The 23310-nt window shown below is 38.2% G+C and overlaps 1 protein-coding gene and 1 pseudogene across 4 annotated transcripts in view; both read left to right on the plus strand.

Moving 5' to 3' along the window:
- Positions 1–23310, plus strand: part of BRAF (B-Raf proto-oncogene, serine/threonine kinase) — a 201031-nt gene that overhangs the window by 5170 nt on the left and 172551 nt on the right. The window lies entirely within an intron of this gene.
- Positions 1–23310, plus strand: part of LOC105713634 (aldo-keto reductase family 1 member A1-like) — a 51722-nt pseudogene that overhangs the window by 4986 nt on the left and 23426 nt on the right.

Below are 23310 nucleotides of genomic sequence, written 5' to 3' on the forward strand. Positions count from 1 at the left end.
CACACCACTGCTTTCTAGCCTGGCAACAGAGTGAGACCCTGCCTCAAAAAAAAAAAAAAGCTTTGGTTATGGAACTTCTGAATTCAAAATAGGTGAGCCTATTTGGGAGCTTTTCTGTTTTTTAAGGTGTTAAGTAGTGCTTGTTAAAATCATACTGTTATAGATAACTTCCTGTTAGTATAAGAAGAAAAACTATAGCCTTATTTGTTCCATTTCTTTCTTACATTTTTTGTTTTTATTGCCATGTTTTATTTTTCAATTTCTTTTGGCTACCAAACAAATTCACTATTATACTTAATTATCATGATAATCAGAAGAAACTCTTTAATACAGTCTTTACCCTAACATTAAGCAATTATTATTTGTTCTCCCCTCTACCCTCTGAGATTATTTTTGTTTCCATGTTTTCTCTTGGGATTAAAAAAAAAAAACTCCAAAACTATTCTTATTCCTTCCCGTATCAAGGCTATGCATATAGAGGGAAATTGATGCCCAGTAACTTCATTTTCTGGGCCCTGGGAATGTAGAATATAAAAATTGATACAGAATAAAAAAATTGCTTTGAACTCAATTAACTTTATATCTCTGGAAGCTCTATAACATCAAATAAATCATCGTTTTTGGCTGGGCGAGGTGGCTCACGCCTGTAATCCCAGCACTTTGGGAGGCTGAGGTGGGTGGATCACCTGAGGTCAGGAGGTCAAGACCAGCCTGGCCAACATGGTGAAACCCCACCTCTAAACAAACAAAAAAAAAAAACCACCATCGTTTTCAGTCTTGTAATGTAGCTGCAGTTTGTGACAGCAGTTTTAGGACAGATGTACTATGAGACGGTGGTTTTCAAATTATGCAAGAGCTCGAGGACAGTTTTTCAAAAACATTCTGTTGCTGTAAATAATACAAATTTTAAATTGAACTGATACATAGGTGAAACTGCTTTTGTCTGTTTTGTACTTTTAAAATCTTCATTTAATAATACCTGGCACATACGTACTAAAATATTTGGTGAAAGAATTGGTGGATAAAGCCTTACTAGGTAAGAGGTGATCTGATTTTCTATAATATTCAGTTCTTTTTTTATGCTAGTTATAAAATCAGCTTGTTAAATTGACAGCCAAATTGGCTGCAACAGGCAGTTTGAAAAACACTGTTTCCAGGTTTTGAGGACCTTCTTCCGAGGTTACCCCAGGACTCTGTTTAGTGCCTCTATACCAGGGGTCCCTAACCTCCTGGCCGCAAACTGGTACCTACCAGTCTGTGGCCTGTTAGGAACCAGCCTACACAGCAGGAGGTGAGTGGCAGGCAAGTGAGTATTATCTCCAGAGCTCCGCCTCCTTGTCAGATCAGCAGCTGCATTAGATTTTCATAGGAGCATGAACCATGTCAGGAACTGTGCATATGAGTAATCTAGGTTGTATGCTCCTTATGAGAATCTAATGCCTGATTATCTGAGGTGGAACAGTTTCATCCCGAAACCCCCTATACGCCTGTCCATGGAAAAATTGTCTTCCAGTCCCTGGTCCCAAAAAGGTTGGAGAGTGCTGCTCTATACCATATAACTATTGAAGTTCTTCATTTATCTGCTTTACATGTTGGTTCCTTGAAAAAAGGGTTTTAATGGCTGTGAAAATTTTAGAGCTACTATGTATAGAAGAGAAGTTTGTCCTGGCATGAATCTTCTCAGGTGTCATAATCTGTGTAGAAAATTTCAACAACTTGTATCTAAGGCATAGGTCAGCAATCTTAAGGGTCAGATGGCAGACATTTTAGGCATTGTGGGCCATACAGTCCCTCTAACAATTCCTCAACAATGCTCAGAAGTAGCTAATAGGCAATATTTAAACAAATGAGCCTGACTGTGTTCCAGTAGTCATTTTCAGAACACTGAAATTTGAATTTCGTATCATTTTCATGTGTCATGAAATATCTTCTTTTGATTTTTTTCAGCCACTTAAACATGTAAAAATTATTCTTAGCGGGCCGGGCGCGGTGGCTCAAGCCTGTAATCCCAGCACTTTGGGAGGCCGAGGCGGGTGGATCACGAGGTCAAGAGATTGAGACCATCCTGGTCAACATGGTGAAACCCCGTCTCTACTAATACAAAAAATTAGTTGGGCATGGTGGCATGTGCCTGTAATCCCAGCTACTCGGGAGGCTGAGGCAGGAGAATTGCCTGAACCCAGGAGGCGGAGGTTGCGATGAGCCGAGATCGTGCCATTGCACTCCAGCCTGGGTAACGAGCGAAACTCTGTCTCAAAAAAAAAAATTATTCTTAGCTTGTGAGCTTATACAAAAGCAGAATAGTGGGCTAGTTCATGGGCTGAACTGTTCTGACTCCTGGTCTAAGGGAGACAAACTATATATATTATATTTGAGGTTCTGAAAGTAAGATGTAGGTTAGAGGTCTATAGAAAGTTCATAATTATTTTTGTAAAAAATGAGATTTATTTATTTATTGAGACAGAGTCTTGTTCTGTCACCCAGGCTGGAGTGCAGTGGAGTGATCTTGGTTCACTGCAACCGCCGCCTCCTGCCTCAGCTTCCCGAGTTGCTGAGATTACAGGCGCCCACCCCCACACCTGGCTACTTTTTATATTTTTAGTAGAAATGGGGTTTCACCATGTTGGTTAGGCTGGTCTCAAATTTCTGACCTCCAGTGATCTGCCCACCTCACCTTCCTAAAGTGCTAGGATTACAGGCATGAGCCACTGTTCCCAGCCAGAAGTTTTATTTTTTGATGAAGTTGGGTTTATCAAGTTTTCTTTTATAGTTTATGCTTTTTGTGTCCTAGCTGATAAATTTTTGCCTAACTCAAAGTCTTAAAAGTTTTCTCCTATGTTTTCTTGTATGGATTTTATAGTTTTTGCTTTTATATTTAGGTCTGTGATCCATTTGTAGTTAATTTTGGTATATATTGTGAAACAGTGGTTAAGATTCATTCATTGTTTTACATATGGCTGTCCAGTTGTTTCACGTTTTTGAAAAAGACTAACCTTTTTCTTTTGAATTACCTTGGCGCCTTTATTGAAATCAATTGCTTATGTTTGAGAGTTTTGGATTCTACTGTTTTATTGATCTATATGTATTTTTTTTTTAGGCCAATACCCTACCACCTTAATTACCATAGCTTTATAGTTAAATTTAAAATTAGGTAGGTCCAGTTCAGAAGATTTTTAGAACTTTGACTTTTGAATTTCTTGTGTTGCCATACTTTTGGAAGAAGACCCGTAACTTTCTTCAGATTTTCAAAGATGTCTTCTACCCAAAAATGCTTAAGACTTCAGTATATAGTTAATATATCTGTCTTGAATTATATGGTGTTGAGTTTCGTGAAAAGTGGCAGGTAAAAGTTGCATCAAAATTTTTTTATAAGGAAGGAGATATTGTAGTAGGTTGCAAGAAAAGTCAGTCATGTCCTTTTTATCATGTTGCAAAATTATGAGGTATAATCAAAATGTGTATAGGGAAAAGTGAATATGTTAACATGTTTATTAACCAAAAAAAGTCACCTGAAGTGTCAATTAGGCTGGGAAAGATGTGTTATTCTCCATCTTAATTAGAAGAGTTCTTCCATTTGAAACCTGTCATGTTCCGTGGTGTTTCAGAATTAGTGTCTTTATTAATCATAGAGGCATCATTAAATCATTATGTTTCTGCTAAGGAAAGGCATATGGTAGTAGTTGGTCATATTTCTACCTTTTCCAGTGGCCTACAGGGCCCCTTTACTTTGTTTTAAATTGCACTGATGATAGCTTTTTACTGTTTAGCCCAGGGAGTTTCCCTACAGTATAAAATGATGTTTCTCATCATGATTTTAATTTAATAATTTAAAAACAAAATATCAGGAAACACTTGTTTCTAGAGAAGAAGTGTGGAATACCTGACCAGTAGAGGGTCAGGTGACAATTGGGAAGGTAGAAACTGACCGGGCTTTTGATCACATTGCAAGGAGTATCATTCCAGTTTTTTTTGGGTCACCTTGCAGAGTATTTTTTTTAAAAATTATTGGGTTTTTTGGTAGAGATGCTGTGTTGCCTAGACTGGTCTCCAACTCCTAGGCTCAAGCGATCCTTTCACCCCAGCTTCACATATTGCTGGAATTACAGGCATGAGCCACCGCACCCAGCCTCACCTTGCTGATTTTAAAACTGCACTTCCATGGAGAAAGTAATACAATATCTTGGCAAACTATTTGTAACTATTGTTTCAAATGTAATGTGTTTTTAAAATGTAAAAACCTGTGGATATCTTTAAAAGATACTTTAATTATATCTAAATTGGGGAATACTTTTGTTTTATGTTTTCTCTTGCACTAAATATATAACCTTTAAGTTAATAACACCAAAACATTTTTACTTTATAGTTTTAGAACTGCTTAACTAAAATAAAATGTTAGGATAGGATACTTTGAATTAGTCACTTATTTTGAAGTATTTAAAACAGTTTAATTACTGCTTGGGGTTGTTTCTCTATTGATTTAATATTTTTAAACTGTGTTTTCTACCTTGTACCATTTATTTTGCAAAATAAATTTCTTTTTGGGCTTACAGATGTATTTTTAATATTAAAGCAGGTTATTGTCAGAAGTGAAATTGTAATTAAGTCTTAAGTAGGTATGATTATTATTATTAATTTTGAGACGGAGTCTTGCTCTGTTGCCCAGGCGGGAGTGCAATGGACTACAGGCGTGTGCAGCCACGCCTGGCTAATTTTTTGTATTTTTAGTAGAGATGGAGTTTCTCCGTGTTACCCAGGGTGGTCTTGGTCTCCTCACCTCACGATCTGCCCACCTCGGCCTCCCAAAGTGCTAGGATTACAGGCGTGAGCCACCTCGCCCAGCCAATTATTTTTATAGAGTTCTTGTTAGGCTAGTTTCTGTTAATGTTTTATGAAGGTAACTTGTTCCCATCATAAAAATATCCAATCTTTTCTGTGACTAGCAAGCAGTTATTGCCTTTATAACTTTTTTTATTGTAAAAAGATACAGTATTATTGATAATTACTCCTAAATAACTCATGACATTTTTTTACACACATTACTATATGCTTCCATGGGAATAATGTCAGAGAACATCAAATAGGGGAGAGATTATTCATAGTAGTCTTTATATATTCCATTTCAGAGCCACTGAAAATGTTCATCTCCCTTTAGTTTTGTCTATTTTTTTTTATTTTCTCCCTTTAGTTTTTACATGATTGCCTCTAACATTGATGATATTCCACTCATGTTCTTCCTGCTCATGCCTTCTCATATTAACAGTAAGTCACACAGTCTCAAGTAAGTTTCATTATACATGAGAACTTAGTTGAATGCTTGCCTTTCACTGGCATCTCTTTGATTCTCCTCCTCCCTCCTCATGGTGTGCACTGAACTTGTAGTAGGCCAAATGTGTTAAATAGATCATAGGAGTGGTATGAAAATAAAGTGAGATGATGAATATATAAAAGCCTTCAAAAAATTATAGTAGCATTTTCTGTTGATTTTTAAGACAAAAGATAAATACTATATATGTAAAATTTTCCTTTCAGAAATCTTTGTTCTTTTTTTTTTTTTTTAAAGAATGTTCAATTATATACCTAGCACAGGGCTCTAGTTACACTTATGGCAGTTCTTAATGTCGGACTAATGATTGTCCTAGAACTGTTTCACTGTCAACTACATTCTATTAATGTTACTTTAAAACATTATTGAATTAAAGAAACGTGAAGTGGCAATATATTGATTCATGTGTTCAGTAAGCAATTCATGGGAAAGAGGTAAACTTTCTAAATGTGGCAGTAGAAAGACTGTTCATTTATAGGAAAACTGATAATTATGATTTGTGTTTTGGTATTTAAAAGCTGTGGTTACCATTTGCTTTGCCATTCGTCCAAAACTACATTGGTGACTTTTGTATTGAGTCATTTCATAGGACAACAGGTATTCATGTAGTCAGTAAATATTTGAGTGCCTACTCTAATGCCGGGTAGTGATCTAGGTGCTTAGTAGTACACTTGAAAACAAGGCCAGGCACCATGACTCACGCCTGTAATCTCAGCACTTTGGGAGGCTGAGACGGGCAGATCATGAGGTCAGGAGATCGAGACTATCCTGGCTAACACGGTAAAACCCCCTCTCTACTAAAAATACAAAAAATTAGCCAGGCGTAGTGGCACGAGTCTGTAGTCCCAGCTACTCGGGAGGCTGAGGCAGTATAATCACTTGAACCTGGGAGGTGGAGGTTGCAGTGCGCTGAGATCTCGCCACTGCGCTCCAGCCTGGGTGACAGAGCAAGACTCTGTCTAAGAAAGAAAAGAAAAAAGAAGATGAAGGTCTCTACCCTTATCTAGCTACTGCTTGGTGGAGGTGTGTGTGTGTGTTGGGGGGTGGGGCTGAGAAACCATAGACATACAAAAAGGAAATTATATAGTATGTTCAAAGGTAATAAGTACTGTGGAGCAGTGAAAGTTAAAACAGGGTAGGGTTGGAATGGGAGTAGGTGGCAATTTAAAATAGGGAGATCAGGGTAGACCTCACTTGAGAAGTGGGGATTTGAACAAAAGCCTGAGAAAGAAGAGACCAGCATTTCAGACAAAAGGACTCATTAGTTCAAAGGTTCTGTGTCAGGAATGTGGCTTGCCTATTCAAGAAACAGCAGGAAGCCAAAGTTGCAGGGGCAAGGTAGAAACCAGGGGATCAGGGAAGGATCTCTTGCAGTGATCTAGGCCAGATTGGTGGTAGCAGAAATACTGAGAAGTAGTCAGATTTTGGATGTTTTGAAAGTAGATTTGGCCTGGCGTGGTGGCTCATGCCTGTAATGCCAGCACTTTTGAGAGGCTGAGGTGGGCACCTCACCTGAGATCAGGAGATCACGACCAGCCCTGCCAACATGGTGAGACCCTGTCTCTACTAAAAATACAAAAATTAGCCTGGTGAGATGGCAGGCACCTGTAATCCCAGCTACTTGGGAGACTGAGGCCAGAGAAACGCTTGAACCTGGGAGGCAGAGGTGGCAGTGAGCTGAGACCTTGCCACTGCACTCCAGCCTGGGCAATAGAGCGAGACTCCGTCTAGGGGTGAGGGAGTAGATTCAACAGTATTTCTTGATAGATTGAATATGGGATATGTAAGAAAACAGTGTGAAGGAGGATGAGGAGGGCACAGATCAAGAATTCAGTTTTGGGCATGCTAAGTTTGAGATACTATTAGCTGTTTAAGATGTTGAGTAAGTAGTTGGATGGATCAGTCAGGAGGTTGGGAATGAGGCCTTGTGTCAGAGTCTATTCACTGTAATACATGTCTCATTTTCTTCTTGGGTATACAGCTAGACACCATTTTCCCTTGCATGAGGTGTGGTCCTGTGATTGAGTGGAATGTGAGCTCATGGAATATGAGCACAAGTGATATGGGCCGCCGGTACTAGGTCTTGCCCATGCAAACATCATCCTGTTTTCTCCTTCTGGAGGCTGGTATCTGGAGCTGAGATGATTACTGGAGTATGCTGGAAGCTATGTGTCCAAAAAATCAGCTTAGGTTCTTGAATGACTGTGTACATAAGGACCACCCTGTTAACCTGTTCAGCCACCTAGTACTGTTAGATAACTAAGAAATACACTTTGTCATGTTTGAATCCTTATACTTTTTGGGTGTTATAAGCATTAGCCAGCCTTAAATTTGAGCATTTAGATGGTACTTAAAGCTGCGAAGCTAATGTGTGCTCATCAAGGCAATGAATGTAGATAGGAAAAAGAAAAGAGCCAACGTTGGAAAAAAGAAGAAGAACCTGAGAAGGAGCAACCAATGAGGGAGGAAATAAAATGAAGAAATTTTATTAGTAGAGAGTGGTCAGTTGTAAAAAATGCTACTGCTAAGTCAAGTAAGATGAAAACTGAGAATTTATCATTGGAATTAACAAAGTGGAGGTCCTGGAATCTAGTTAAGAGTAGAGTATTGAGGTGAAATGCTGAGGGAGATGTTTTGATTGAAGTGATTTTAAGAGAGAAGAGAAGGGGAAGTAAAGCTGGCGAGGAATTATCTTGTAAAGGGGAACAGAGATACGAGGCTAGAGCTAGTGAGGAAAGTGGAGTCATTCAATTTTTAATGATAAGAAAAATAAGGGCATAGGATGATAGGAATGAGCCATTAGAGAGTAAAATATCATTTCAGGAGGGAGAGAGAAGAATTGATGAAGCAATGTCTTGAATGAGGGGAGGGGATTTAGTGTATAAATAGCAAGGATTGGCTTTCTATAGGAGCATCTATACTTTATGATAATAGGCCATAAAGCCTATTATGTGGATACAAATGCTTCTAGGAAGGTAGATGTGATTGGTGGAGTCTGTACATGTTCTCTTCCCGTTGCTTTGTTTTTTTTTTCAGTGTAGTAAGACTTGAGGTTATCAGCTGAGAATGAGGATTGGGGTTCTGTTAAAGTAGTTCTTGAGAGTTAATGAACTGTGGACAAATAGTAAAATTGATAGGCAATTTTTTTTCTTTTAAGAGATGGAGGTCTCACTCTGTTATCCAGGCTGGAGTGCAGTGATACAGTCATAGCTCACTGCAGCCTGCAACTTCTGGGCTCAAGTGAATTTCCCACCTCAGCTTCCCCAGTAGCCAGGATTACAGGCTAATGGCAATATTAAGTTATTTTATAAGTTGCCTAGACAGCATTATGGGTCTCCTAACTTTTTGGTACTGATGTTCAGATCAGAGTTAAATGCAACTTGCCCAGGCAGTTTAAACACTCAATATGAGTCGTTTTCATTTGGATCCATACATGGAATCACTGGGAAATAGAACATGAATTATTACTCCTTCATGAAGTACCTGCCACTATCCTGCCATGAATGTCAGCTAAATTTAGAGGGGTCTGGTAACTACTTTTCTTTTTTAAAATTTTTCTTCTTTTCTGTGTCAAATACGTATTATTTTTTCTGTGTAGAATAGCATATCCTCATTATTACTTTCTTTCAAACACTCTCCAAATTTGACTTGTCTTTGCTCATGTTTTTCCTACCACTTGAAACACAGATTTTGTCTTCCGCCCCACCCTCCAAACCTTCCAGACTTAGTTCACCTACCATTTATTATAGGAAGCTTTTCTTCTTCTTTTTTTTTTTTTTTCTTAGAGACGGGGTTTCACCATGTGGGTCAGGATGGTCTCGATATCTTGACCTGGTGATCCGTCCGCCTCAGCCTCGCAAAGTACTGGGATTACAGGCATGATCCACTGCGCCCAGTTTACAGGAAGCTTTTCTTAACCTCTTTCCAACTCCTAGTTTGATACCTCTGCTTTGTGCTTTTGTAGAATCCCAGAGTTTATCTTGTTTTACTCACTATATCGTATTATGGGTTTTTTTTGTTTTTGTTTTTTTTGAGAGATCTCGGCTCACTGCAATCTCTGCCTCCCTGGTTAAAGTGATTCTTCTACCTCAGCCTCGTGAGTAGCTGGGACTACAGGTGCACGCCACCACGCCCAGCTGATTTTTGTGTTTTTTAGTAGAGACAGGGTTTCACCATGTTGGCCAGGATGGTCTTGATCTGCCCACCTTAGCCTCCCAAAGTGCTGGGATTATAGGCGTGAGTCACTGTGCCCAGCCAGTTTTTTGTTGCTAGGTATTTCCTTTTCCTCTAGACCTGAATTGTTCAGTCATACTTTCTGTGATGAAGGAAATGTTCTGTGTCGTCTTAATATGGTAGATAGTAGCCATATCTATGTGGCTACTGTGCACTCAAAATGTGCGTAGAAGGACTGAGGAACTAAATTTTATTTCATTTTAATTAATTTAAAATTAACTAGCCTCATGGCTAGTGGCTGCTTTGATCAGTTCAGTTCTAGTCCCCTTCAAAGTCAAGAGTGTGTGGCATTCATACTTACTCTGTCATTGCTTAGCAGTAGTACTGTCTGCTACTTAAATGACTGAATTCTTTTTCAGTACTCTTAGTCTGCATAGTTAATACTCACCTGGAATATGGCAGTTTTCTTCTCTAGACTTCTGTCTTTAACCATAGCTTTTCAGTTTGTTTTCAAGATTATGTTGATTTACACAGCACTGAGTTCTTCAGTCCTGTAAAGTTAGGGTTTTGGCTGGATGTGTGGCTTGCATCTGTAATCCCAGCACTTTGAGAGGATGAAGTGGGAGAATTGCTTGAAGCCAGGATTTTGAGACCAACCTGGGCAACATAGCAAGCCCCTGTCTCTACAAAAAATTAGCCGAGTGTGGTGGCATCCACCTGTAGTCCCAGCTGCTTGGGAGACTGAGGGTGGGGAGGATTGCTTGAGCCCAGGAGTTCATGGCTGCAACGAGCTATGATGACACCACTGCACTCCTTCCTGGGTGACAGAGTGAGACCCTCTCTTAAAAAAAAAGTTATTTTTTCCCCTTTAGGGCTGAAAAATTGGGTGTTACAAGATTACCTCAAGGACTGGTCTGAGGACTGGCAATAGTAAGGAAGAAACTCAAGTGGCCAGGCTCTGGTTCATGGGGGTAGGTGGGCAATTTCTGTTTCAGCCAAAGCAGTTCTACTTCATAAATTAATATATTGGAATTGTGCTTGAGATTTCATTGGGAGGGGGAATAAGCCTTCTAAAAGATAACACTGTTAATTGAAGAGACAAACCATGCATATGGCAGCAAACGATTAAGCACCAAAGTGGATGCAGAGGTCAAGAAGACATGGGAGGTTGTTATGGGCTATCGAGGTCTTGATGGAAGTTAAGGTTTAATTTAGGTAGATAGAAGGAAGACAAAAGGATGTAATAGGCTGTGGGAATAGAATTTGCAAAGAATTGGAGTTGGAAATATATATGTTAGCTTTATAGTTGAGTAAATTGTATGAAATAAAATTTGATGAAATTAGATGGGACTGGATTATAGAAAAAAGTGATAGACTGACAAAACAGTGCACTTTATATTGCATGCAAAGGAGTGAAATCCTTGGAGGTATTTTGGTTGTTGCAAAGATGGAGGAAGAGGACACTATTAGTATTTAATGACAAAGAATCAGGGAAGTCAGACATCCCACAATGGTCAGGACAGTTTGCACATTTAAGAATTGTTCCAAATAACCACATGACTTAGAATGACTTATTGGACTTTGATGATGTAGATTAAAAAAAAAAAAGTGATCATAATGATCTGAGCATAGACAGTAACTCCATTTTATGTATGAGGCATGTTGTTGTTGTTGTTGTTGTTGTTGTTGTTGTTGTTGTTTTGAGATGGAGTTTTGCTCTTATTGCCCAGGCTGGAGTATTTCGGCTCACTGCAACCGAGGTACTTTTAATATACACTAAAATTTTCAGGAATTCAGTTACCACAATATTGGAGGAATGTTAAAGTTTTTGTTCAGAACTTTATCAGGAGTACTTCACCACTTCAGAAAATCATATAATTGATGACTGTGTCACTTGTGCAGCATTGGTGACACAAATACTCTTCAGTCTTCAGTTGTAACTGCCACAGTCACAGTGCTTCTATGTATATGTACAAACAACCCTCGCTATTATAGTAATTTATTTATTGTAGTTATTTATTGTAATAATTGCCTAAATATTATAAAATTGCACTAAGGTAGATTATCTCGAATTACATATAAGGGTAGTATAGAGAATGTACAAAATAGTTGTTGTAAAAAGGAGAAATTGATTTCTGTTTTCAGTAATGGAGGACTGGATTATTCAGATGAATCCTTTTGATAAAAACAACTGAAATTCTTAGAAACAGTATTTAAAAAAAAAAAAAAAAAAGGAATTGCAGAACTGAAAAGATAGTGGGGAGCTCCCAGGCCAAATTCTAGGAATAAACAAGAATCAAATAAGAAGCGATAAAGTAGTTTTTGCCCTAATGGCAGTTGCCAATCTGTACAAATTGGGCTTTGGTTTTGGTGGACCCTTGGGGTGAAGAGGACAGAAATCAAGGCCTAGAGTTCGTCTGAAGTGAGAGTCAAAAAGAACAAGCTCAGTTTTAAATGGAACCCCAAGGACTCTATCATTAGGTTAAGAGTGAAACAAACTGTCTGCCCACTCCCACGTCCAGGTGATCGTAGGGAAGGTTGAATGGAGCAGGAGAAGAAAAAGGAAATTAAGAAAAATAAACGCTTTAAGTTATGACCACAGTTTTAGCCTTCACAGTGATTTGCGTTGCAGGTTTGCTCTGTCTGGGTGGTCCAGGAACCCTCCATGATAAATGACCCACTAGTCATTTATCATGGTTACTGGTTTCAGACTAGTGTTACTTCCACGGCCTGGCAGACAGAAAGGCAAATCATCTGTGGAGAAAGGCCCTTTATTCTAGGAAATTGTTACCAGTAATTTTTCAAGGACAGTGAACATTATACATTGTCACAAGTAATCAAGCATAGTAAAAATAAAATTACCTGAGAGATATGTATTATATAATATGTAATATATGTGTAGAATTCTTTGAGCAATGTAATTAAAATTTGTGTAGTTTTCTTTATGTATATATACCTAAAAGTAAGTTTTCAAAGAGAAAACATAACTAAGCATGCATCCAGTTGGCAGTGTGAATAAGAGAGCAGAAATAGATCTATAAAATCTTCAAATGGTGCAAATATCAGATGGATTTAAAACAATTACTATTACGTTTAAGAACTGGGTCAAACTTGAAGAACCAAAGACTCATAAAAAGTGACTTAGGACTGGCTGTGCGCAGTGGCTCACATCTGTAATCCCACACTTTGGGAGGCCAAGGCGGGTGGATCACCTGAGGTCAGGAGTTCAAGACCAGCCTGGCCAACATGGTGAAACCTCATCTCTACTATAAATACAAACATTAGCTGGATGTGGTGACACGTGCCTGTAGTCCCAGCTCCTTAGGAGGCTTAGCTCCTCAGCAGGCTAAGGAAGGAGAATCACTTGAACCTGGGAGGCAGAGGTTGCAGTGAGCCGAGATGGCACCACTGCACTCCAGCCTGGGCTACAGGAGTGAAACTCTGTCATACACACACACACACACACACACACACACACACACACGTACACACACGTGTGAATTTGGTTCATGCCTGTAATCCCAACACTTTGGTAGGAGGGGCACTTGAGGCCAGGAATTTGGGACCAGCTTGAATGCAAGAGTTTCAGGCTGCAGTGATCTATGATTGCGCCACACTGCACTCCAGCCTAGGCAACAGAATGAGAAACTGTCTCAAAAAAGACAAAAAGGAGGGGAGGGGAAGAACAACTTAATAGAGTTGCAAAAAAAAAAAAAAAAAAAAAAATAGAAATTTCAGAAGTTAATACTCTACCAAATATACCTAAAAGAAAGGTTTAACAGATTATACCTAGTGAAGAAAGAGTTAATGACCTTGAAGACAAGACAGAATAAACCATTTAGAATGTAGCACTGAGAATCAAAAAGATAGGAAATAGTAAAGAGAGGTAAAGAGACATGGAAGTTAGAATGAGATCTAATTTATTTAATCAGAGCTCTGGAAAGAGAGGAGAAAGAGAATGGTACAGAGGTAATATTTGAAAAGACATTTCTGGCTGAAAATCAGTGAGAAACCAGTTGATTGATTTAAGAAGCTTAATGAATTTCTAGCAATATAAATAGAAATCTATACCCAGACAAATCATAGGAAAACTGCATAAACCCAAATACAAGGAGAAAAATCTTAAAAGTAGCCAGACACAAAAAAGATGTTTTTCAAAGAAGCAACTATGGACTGATGGTTGACTTTTCAACTGAAAATCATAGACTTCTCAAAAAAACTGCCAATCTAGAATTCTATAATTAGCAAAAAATATCCCTCAAGAATGAGGGTAAAATAAATACTTAGTTGAACAGACTCCATCAGGTCTTTCTAAAGGAAATTATGAAGTATATTAAGGCAGAAAGATTTCAGATAAAAGTCTGAGGTGCAAAATGGAATGAAGAGCAAAGAGAGTGGCAAATATGTGGATGTATTGAAAGATACATTGACTGTATAAAATAGTAGTAAGAGCTAAATTGAAATATGTGACAGGAAGCTGGACATGGTACTTTGAGAGGCCAAGGCGGGCCGATTGCTTGAACCCAGGAGTTTGAGACCAATCTGGGCAACATAGTGAAACCCCACCTCTACAAATAATATAAAAAATAGCTGGGGTGGTAGTTCATGTCCATAGCCCCAGCTACTCAGGTGGCTGAGGTGGAAGGATCTCTTGAGCCCAGGCGGTTGAGGCTGCAGTGATCCTTGGTCATGCCACTGAACACCAGCCTGGGTGACAGAGTGAGAACCTGTCTCAAAAAAATAAAATAGATGACAAGTATTCATATATGAAAGCAGTGTTCTAAGATCTTTGTATCATCAGGGAGAAAGGTAGGAAGTATTAATTGACTTGACTTTGATAAATTACATGTTTTAATTTCTAGGTTATCTTCTAAAAATGTAGAAACCAGACTTTTCTAAACCCACAGAAGAGAACAAATGATTAATAAAAATTAATCCCAAAGAAGTGAAGAAAGGAAAGAACCAGTAGGACAAATAGCACAAAGTAAGATGGGTAGATTTAAATCTAAACATATCACTAGCTACATTAAAAACAAAATGAATTACATTATTCAGTTAAAAGCCAAACATTGTTACACTGAATTTCCAAAAAAACTCAATTATATGGAATTTATAAGAAACATATCTGAAACCTAAGAATAAAGAAGATCAAAATCATCACAATAAGACATGTCATGAATATTCTAACAGACAATATGATACAGTTAATATCAAAGGTAGACAGTAAGGCAAAAAGCATTGGCAGAAGAGTCACCTCAAATGATAAAATGAACCATATCACTGTGAAGATTTAATAGTCTTAATAATATAGTGTAGCCTAAAAATAGCCTTAGAATATTTATAGCAAAAGTTAATGAAACTAGAAGAAATAGACAAATCCAGTCTTAATGAGGTATTTTTAAACAGCTAAGTAACTGATATAAGAAGCAGTTAGGTAAGTTAGGATATAAAATACTTGTATAACACAATGAACAAGTTTAACCCAGTGGGTGTATAGAATCCATTCTATCCAGCAGTGGCAGGCTACACATTATTTTCAAGCATGTAGGATTTTGGGGTGGGGGGGATTTTATAATAGGTTGTAAAGCAAGTTTCAACAAATTTCAAAGAATTGAAATCAAAAAAGCCTTTTTTCTGTCTATAATGCATCTTTATTAAAAATCTCTATTAATAATTTTTAAAGCTTCATATGTTAGAAATTGAGCAACTGTTAATACTTTGAAATAATTCTTCCAGGCGTGGTAGTTAATGCGTATAATCCCAGCACTTTGGGAGGCTGAGGTGGGCAGATCACGAGGTCTGGAGTTCAAGACCAGGCTGGCCAGCATGGTAAAACGCGTCTCTATCAAAAACATAAAAATTGGCTGGGCTTGCTGGTGCGTGCCTGTAGTCCCAGCTACTCGGAAGGCTGAGGCAGAAGAATCGCTTGAACCAGGGAGGCCGAGGTTCCAGTGAGCCAAGATCGCACCATTGCACTCCAGCCTGGGAGACAGAGCAAGACTCCGTCAGAAAAAAAAAAAGGCTGGGCAAGGTGGCTTATGCCTGTAAGCCCAGCACTTTGGAAGGCCAGGGTGGGCAGATCATGAGGTCAGGAGATTGAGATCATCCTGGCCAACAGTGGTGAGACCCTGTTTCTACTAAAATACACACACACACACTAAAATTAGCTGGGCATGGTGGCACACACCTGTAGTCCCAGCTACGTGGGAGGCTAAGGCAAGGGAATTGCTTGAACCCAGGCGGCAGAGGTTGCAGTGAGCTGAGATTGCACCACTGCAGTCCAGCTTGGTGACAGAGCAAGACTTTGTCACAAAAAGAAAAAAAAGAAAAATAATCCATGCATCAAAGAAGAAATCACAGTGGAAGTTAGAAAATGCCTTGAACTGGATGATTAAAAATTTTTGATTGATCAAATTCCACAATTTGGTATGTCTTAGACCATTGAAAGTGAGAGAATCTTTCCTGGAATAGGTGGTTAATAAATAAATAAATAAATAAATAAAGTGAGAGAATCAGATGTTCTTAGATATGAAGGTTCTTGATGCCCCCCATTGCCCAAAAAAGAAATACCCACCACCTATGAAAGATTATTGATTTGAAAAAAGCATTGAGCTGGAGTTTCATTAAACTTCTAGATCTACTGGGAAATTCATGATCATTTGATCTTTCAGTGAGTCATAATTGTTTTGCTATGGACAGTCTTGCCTTGATGTTGATGGCTACTGGCTCATAAGTGATGATTACTGAAGGATAGTATGGCTGTGGCAGTTTCTTAAGACAACAGTGAAGTTTGCTGCATTCATTGACTTCACAAAAGATTTCTCTGTACCAGGCGATGCTGTCTGATAGCATTTGAACCACAGTAGGACTACTTTCAAAATTGGCATCAGTCCTCTCAAGTCTGCCAGTGCTTCATCAACTAATTTTATGTAATATTCTAAATCCTTTGCTGTCATTTTAACAGTGCTTGCTCACAGCATCTTCAGCAAGAGTAGAGTTCATGTCAAGAAACCACTTTCTTTACTCATCCATGAGAAGCAACTTCTCATTTGTTCAGATTTTATCATGATATTGTAGCAATTCAGTCACATCTTTAGGCTCCACTTCTAACTGTAGTTCTTTTGCTGTTTCTACCACACATGCAGTTTCTTCATTGAAGTTTTGAACTCCTCAAAGTCATCCATGAGGGTTAGAATCAATTTCTTCCAAACTCCTGTTAATGTTGCCAGTTTGACCTCCTCCCATGAATCACAAATGTTCTTAATGGCATTGAGAAGATTAATTATTTGCAGAAGGCTTTCAATTAATGTTGCCCGGACATCTGTGGCTGCTCTAGCCTAATGAAAGGTACTTCTTAAATAAGAAGTGTTGAAAGTCAAAATTAGTTCTTGATCCATGGGTTGCAAGATTGTGTTAGCAGGTGAGAAAACATTAATCTTCCTGTACATCTCTATCAGAGCTCTTGGGTGACCAGGTACATTGTCAATGAGTATTAATGTTTGGAAGGAATCTTTTTTTGCTACTGAGCAGTGGGTCTCAACAGTGGGCTTAAAATATTCAGTAAACCATGCTGTAAAAGAATGTGCTGTCATCCAGGTTTCATTGTTCGGTTTACAGAACACAGACAGTAAATTTTGAAGAATCGCAAAGAGCCCTAGAAGTTTTGGAATGATAAATGAGCATTGGCTTCAACTTAAAGTCACCAGCTGCATTAGGCTCTAACAGGAGCCTGCCCTTTGAAGCTTTGAAGCCAAGCATTGACTTAGGGAAATGTTGTGGCTGGTTTGATATTCTATCCAGATCACTAAAACTTTCTCCATATTAGCAATTAGGTTGTTTTGCTTGCTTGCTTGCTTTTCTTAAACTTTTTTTTTTTTTTTAATTCTTGGAGAGAGGGTCTCACTGTGTTGGCCAGGCTGGTCTCAAACTCTTGGCCTCAAGCAGTCCTCCCACCTTGGCTTCCCAAAGTGCTGGGATTACAGGCATGAGCCACAGTGCCTGGCCTGTTTTGGTTTCTTATAATTCACCTATTCACTGGAGTAGTACTTGTAGTTTTCTTCAGAAACTCTGCCTTTGAATTTTACAATCTGACTGTTTGGTATAAGAGGCCTAGCTTTCAACATGCCTTCTTCACTAAGCTTTATCCTTTCTATCTTTTGATTTCAAGAGAGAGACATGTGACTCTTGGTTTCACTTCAACACTTAGAAGTCATTGTAGGGTTATTAATTGGCCTAATTCCAATATTTTGTCTGAGGGAATAGGAGACCTAAGAAGGGGTAGGGGAACAACCAGTCAGGGGAGCAGTGAGAATGCACACAACATTTATTGAATATGTTCACTGCCTTATATGGGTGTGGTTTGTGGCACCCCAAAACAATTATAATAGTAACATAGAAGATCATAGAACACCAAAATAGACATCATAATAATGCAAAAGTTTGAAATACTGTGAGAATTACTGAAATGTGACAGAGACATGAAGTGAGCATATGCTGTTGGAAAAATGGTGCCAGCAGACTTGCTCGATGCAGGATTGCCACCACCCTTCAGTTTGTAAAAAACAAGCAAAAACCATTATCTGCTAAGAGCAATAAAACAAAGCACAATAAAATGAAGCATGCCTGTGCTCAATAAATAGTGTCCTTTTCCTTATAATTATGACAGTTTATACTTTATAGTCATTGGATAAATTCACTCATTCCTTTTAAACATAAAAAATAAATATTTAGCTCCTTTGTGCTGAGTTGTATGCTAGGCACTGGGATAATAGAAATGAATGATAGTCTGTCTTCAAGGAGCTTACAGTTTAGTGGTAGAAGCAGACAAATAAATCAAGAATTAAGGACAGTGTACTGTGATGAAAGTGCCCCAGATGCAGAAGAATCACAGAAAAGGAGCACATTAATTCAATATGCTTTTAGGGAATGGAAGACAGATTTCCTAGGAAAGGAGATACTTAAACTGAATTTTAAATACTTAAGATGTACAAAATCTTTGTAAACAGTTATTAAACCTTATTTAGAGACAGACCATCTAAATAAATCGTACACACCATGTACTGAGTGTGTGGATTGAAAAACTATGTTAAAAATGTTAGTATTTCTCAAATTGATAGTGGATTTATTGAAATTCAAATGCAGATTCCAGTAGGTTTTTCTATGGAACCTAACAACCTGATTCAACAATTTCTGTGGAAGTTTAAAGAGGCTAGAATAGCCAAAATACACTTTAAAAACAATAAGGTGGGAAGACTTCTTTTAATTCCTTTTTCCACTCAACAAATTTTGAATGCTATATGGTAGGCACAGCTCATTCCTGGTTATTACCTTGGTGAATGTGAGATCTGGTTCTGTACCCAAATCTCACATTCAAATCCACGTGTAGTGATATCTAGGGTTTTGAATAGAGCACATCATGAAATATTGGTAAGTACTGGGAGTACCAACAAACAAACTTACAACTAATTTTATTATCTGATACTTGTATTTAAAATTTTTCTTGATCATGTTTTTTCATACAAACTTTTGTTTGTTTCCGTTAATTTCTTTTAACAATAGGGAGCTTAGAAATAGACAGGCTTTGTTTATAGTAGATCTTTAATATGGTGTCGGTGGACTATGGCTTTGTTAGAAAGGGAGAGGAGAATCTACTGCTGAGTGATGTTCAAGGAGCAGTTACCTGACTGAGGAGAGAGGGAGGATGGATAACCTTGAGTCTCACAGGCATGGTTCTTAGGTATAGCCTGTGGAGTTTCTGAGGGACTTAGAAAAGGGGATTGGGTGGGGTGGCTCATGCCTGTAATCTCAGCACTTTGAGAGGCCAGGTGGGCTGTTCTTAACTTAAGGCCAGAAGTTTGAGACCAACCTGGCCAACATGGTGAAACCCCGTCTATACTAAAAATACCAAAATTAGCCGGGTGTGGTGGTGCATGCCTGTAATCCCAGGTACTCAGGAGGTTGAAGCCCGAGCATCACTGAAACCCGGGAGGTAGAGGTTGCAGTGAACTGAGATTGTGTCATTGCATTCTAGCCTGGGTCACAGAGCAAGACTCGGTCTTTAAAAAAAACCAAACAACAACAACAAAAGGGGAGATAAATAACAAAATGGCACTAAATAATGTGAATGAATTTTATATTCTTACATGGGGGTAGCTGGATGGACACCTGCTGTATGGCAAATTAGTTGGGAAAGGATACACTTACTGGAATAATTGCCCATCATCTTAAATAAATGAAGCTAGACCTCCCACCTGTTACGCATAAAAATCAATTTCTTACAGGTTAAAGATTAAATACAAAAGGGCAAACCATGAAAGCTGTTAGAAAAATAAAGGAGCATAATTTTATGAGCTCAAGGCAGGGAAGGATTTCTTAAGACTGAAAACACTAGCCATAAAAAATGGACAAATTTGACTACATTGAAAACAGAAACTTCTATTCATTAAGCCCCATTAAGACACTGAAAAGACAAGGCAAGGAATAGAAGATATTTGTAACACACACTGTTATCTCTTGTGTAATTATCTAAGACTTGGCAGTTTGAAATAACATTTATCTCACAGTTCTGTGGGTCAGGAATCTGAGAGTGGTTTAGTTGGATGGTTCTGGCTTAGTGCCTTGAGGCTGTCATCAATCAAGGGCTGCAGTCCTTTGAAGGCCTGACTTGCTTTGTGCTCCCTCATGTGGATGTAGCAGGCCTCAGAAGATCCACTTTCAAATTTATTTAAATGGGCCTCTTCATAGGGTCACCTCATAGCCGGTAGTTGGCTTTCTAGAAGAGAATAAGAGAGAACACCCAAGATGGAAAACACAGTATTTTAGTCTTGGAAGTGGCATCCTATCACTTCTGCCATATTCTTTTTGTTAGAAGCAAGCCAGTAGCTCAAGCTCACATTCAAGGGGAGGAGATTATACAAGTCACGAATACCAGGAGGTGAGGATCACTGGGAGCCATTTTAGAGGCTACCTACTACAACATATAAAGAATGAACTAGTATGAAAAATAAACATAAAGAATTCCTATGGATTACTAAGACAACACCAAATTGAAAAAAGGACAAAAAACCTGAGCAGGCATTTGAATTAAAAAAAAAAAAAGAAATGTAAATGATTAAGAAACATATGAAATGATCCTTAATCTTGTTAACAACTAGGGGAATAGAAATTAAAACAACAATGAGATACTATTTCATATAAAGTAGATTGGCAGAAATGAAAACACCTGACAATATCAAGCGTTGGTGAAGCTATGGAGCAGTCTGAACTTTCTTCCACTGATGAATGGGAATGTAAATTGGGGGAAAATTCTTTGGAAAATAATAGGATATTCTATAACAAGTAATACCACTCACTCTTAGGCATTTACCCTAGAATAGTGGTTCTTGAGTGTGCGTCAGAATCATCTGGAGGTCTTGTTAAACCTGACTGTTGGGTCCACCTCTAGAGTTTCTGGTTAAGTAGGAATGGGGTAGAGCCTGATGGTTTGCATTGCATTTTTAACAAGTTCCGGTGGGGGAGACGGGGTTGGATGTTGATGCTGCTTGTCCAGAAATCATAATTTGAGAGTCAGCCATTGCCTTAGACTTAGAGAAACGTGTGAATATGTAAAGTAGGAAGCATATATATATAAGAATTCTTATAACAGCATTATTCATTTTAACCCTGAGAGCGAAAGTTCAAATGTTCATCAGTAGTGCAGTAGGTATCATTATGTATTTACTTGCGGAACAAAAATCTAGTTCAAATAGCTAAGGAAAAAACCAAACTACAGACAGCTCCTGCATCAATATGTATGAATCTCACAAATATATTAGTCATGCATTAGAACCAAGTCACAAAAGATTATATACAACATGATTCTATTCATAAACAGTTTAAAAACAAATGCAGTTAGCTGTATAGGAATACAAATATAGGTAGTAGAATTATAAGTAGAGATACTGGGATTATAACAAAAATCAAGGGACTAATGATCACAAAAGTGAGTGATAGTGACTACCTGAGAGAGGAGAGAAAGTGGATGTGATTGAGGAAGGACAAATGGGAGGCTTTTAAGATAATTGGCAGTGCTGTTTCTTACCTTGGGATGTGGTTATATAGGGTTTACTTTACAGTTACTCTTTAATGGAATGATGTTTTGCAAACTCTTCTGTACATAGTTTTATAATAAAAAGGAAAAATTTATCTTTAATTTTCATCTCTGATGACTAGTGAGGTTGAGTATGTTTTCATATATTTATTAGCCTTTGGGTTTTTTCTTAAATTGTTTGTAGATATCTTTTGCCATTTGTAGACTATCCTATTTGTTTTTAAAACTTATTTTCAGGTGTTCTCTTATGGATAGTCTTCTTTATCCATTATAGGTCAAGCATTTCCTTCTAGTCATTCATTCATTCATTCATTCAGAGACAGGCCTCCCACTCTGTTGAGGCCCAGGCTGGAGTGCAGTAGTGTAATGATAGCTCACTGCAGCCTCCTGGGCTCAAGCAATCTTCCAGCCTCAGCCTCCTAAATAGCTGGGACAAGTGCACACCACTGTGCCCAACTAATTTGAAAAAAAAAAAATTTGTAGAGATGGAGTCTTGCTATGTTGCCCAGGCTGGTCTCAAACTCCTGGCTTCAAGTGATCCTCCTGCACTGGCCTCCCAAAGTCCTGGGATTACAGACATGAGACACTGTTCCTGACCTAGCCTTTCCTTATAAAGAAGTTTATTATTATTGCTGTTTATGTGGTCAGATTTAGCAGTCTTTTCCCTTTTTTTTTTTTTTAAGAAACCTTTCCTATCCACAGTTAAAAAGGATATTCTCTATATTGTCTTCTGATAAATTTAAAATTACAAAAAATTTTGTTTAGGTATTTAATCAGTATTTGTTATATGAAGATATCTTGGGGGAGATATTATTTTCCCAACACCATTTGTACATATGTGCATAGTCTTTTTCTCACTTATTTATAAAGCAAGCTCTCATTTCTCCCAGATTGCCATGGACCAACGTCTGGTGTATTTCTTAACCTTTCTCTCTATAACAACATCAAGTCCGCATTACTACCTTATATCTTTGGTTTTGATAAATGCCATTCTCTTCTCTTTATTTGTTTTGTGCAAATATATGCTCATTTATTCTTCTATGTGACCATTAGAATTAGATTGTCAGTGTCCTTGAAGTCTAGGTATTTGGTTTAAAAAAAAAAGGATCAGGTTGTGAAGTTCTGTAAAAAGTAGTATTGGGATTTTCATTGTGATTGTATTAAGTTTATATTTTAATATAGAGACATATATATTAGAGATTTATAATCACAATATTGAGTTTTCCAATTCATGAACATGGTTTTTATCTTCATTTATTTAGGTCTCTTTTTTTTTTTTGAGACAATCTTACTCTGTCACCAGGCTGGAGTGCAGTGGCACAATCTTGGCTCACTGCAACCTCTGCCTCTCAGGTTCAAGCAGTTCTCCTCTCAGCCTTCTGAGTAGCCAGGACTGTAGGTGCAAGCCACCATGTCTGGCTCATTTTTGTATTTTTAGTAGAGACAGAGTTTCACCATATTGGTCAGGCTGGCCTCAAACTCCTGACCTCAGGTGATCTACCCGGCTTGGCCTCCCAAAGTGCTGGGATTATAGGCATAAGCCACCACGCCCGGCCTACTTGTTTGTATTTTTAGTAAAAATGGGGTTTTACCATGTTGGCCAGGCTGGTCTAGAACTCTGGACCTCAGGTGGATCCACCCACAGGCGTGAGCCACTATGCTGTCTCTTTTTTTTTTCCTTAAAGGTTTGTGGTTTTCTACATAATGTTCTCATCCTTTTGGATAT

Source organism: Aotus nancymaae, unplaced genomic scaffold (genome assembly GCF_030222135.1).
Source record: "Aotus nancymaae isolate 86718 unplaced genomic scaffold, 86718_ANA_hifiasm-v0.15.2.pri h1tg000002l, whole genome shotgun sequence".
In the NCBI taxonomy this organism is placed as follows: Eukaryota; Metazoa; Chordata; class Mammalia; order Primates; family Aotidae; genus Aotus; species Aotus nancymaae.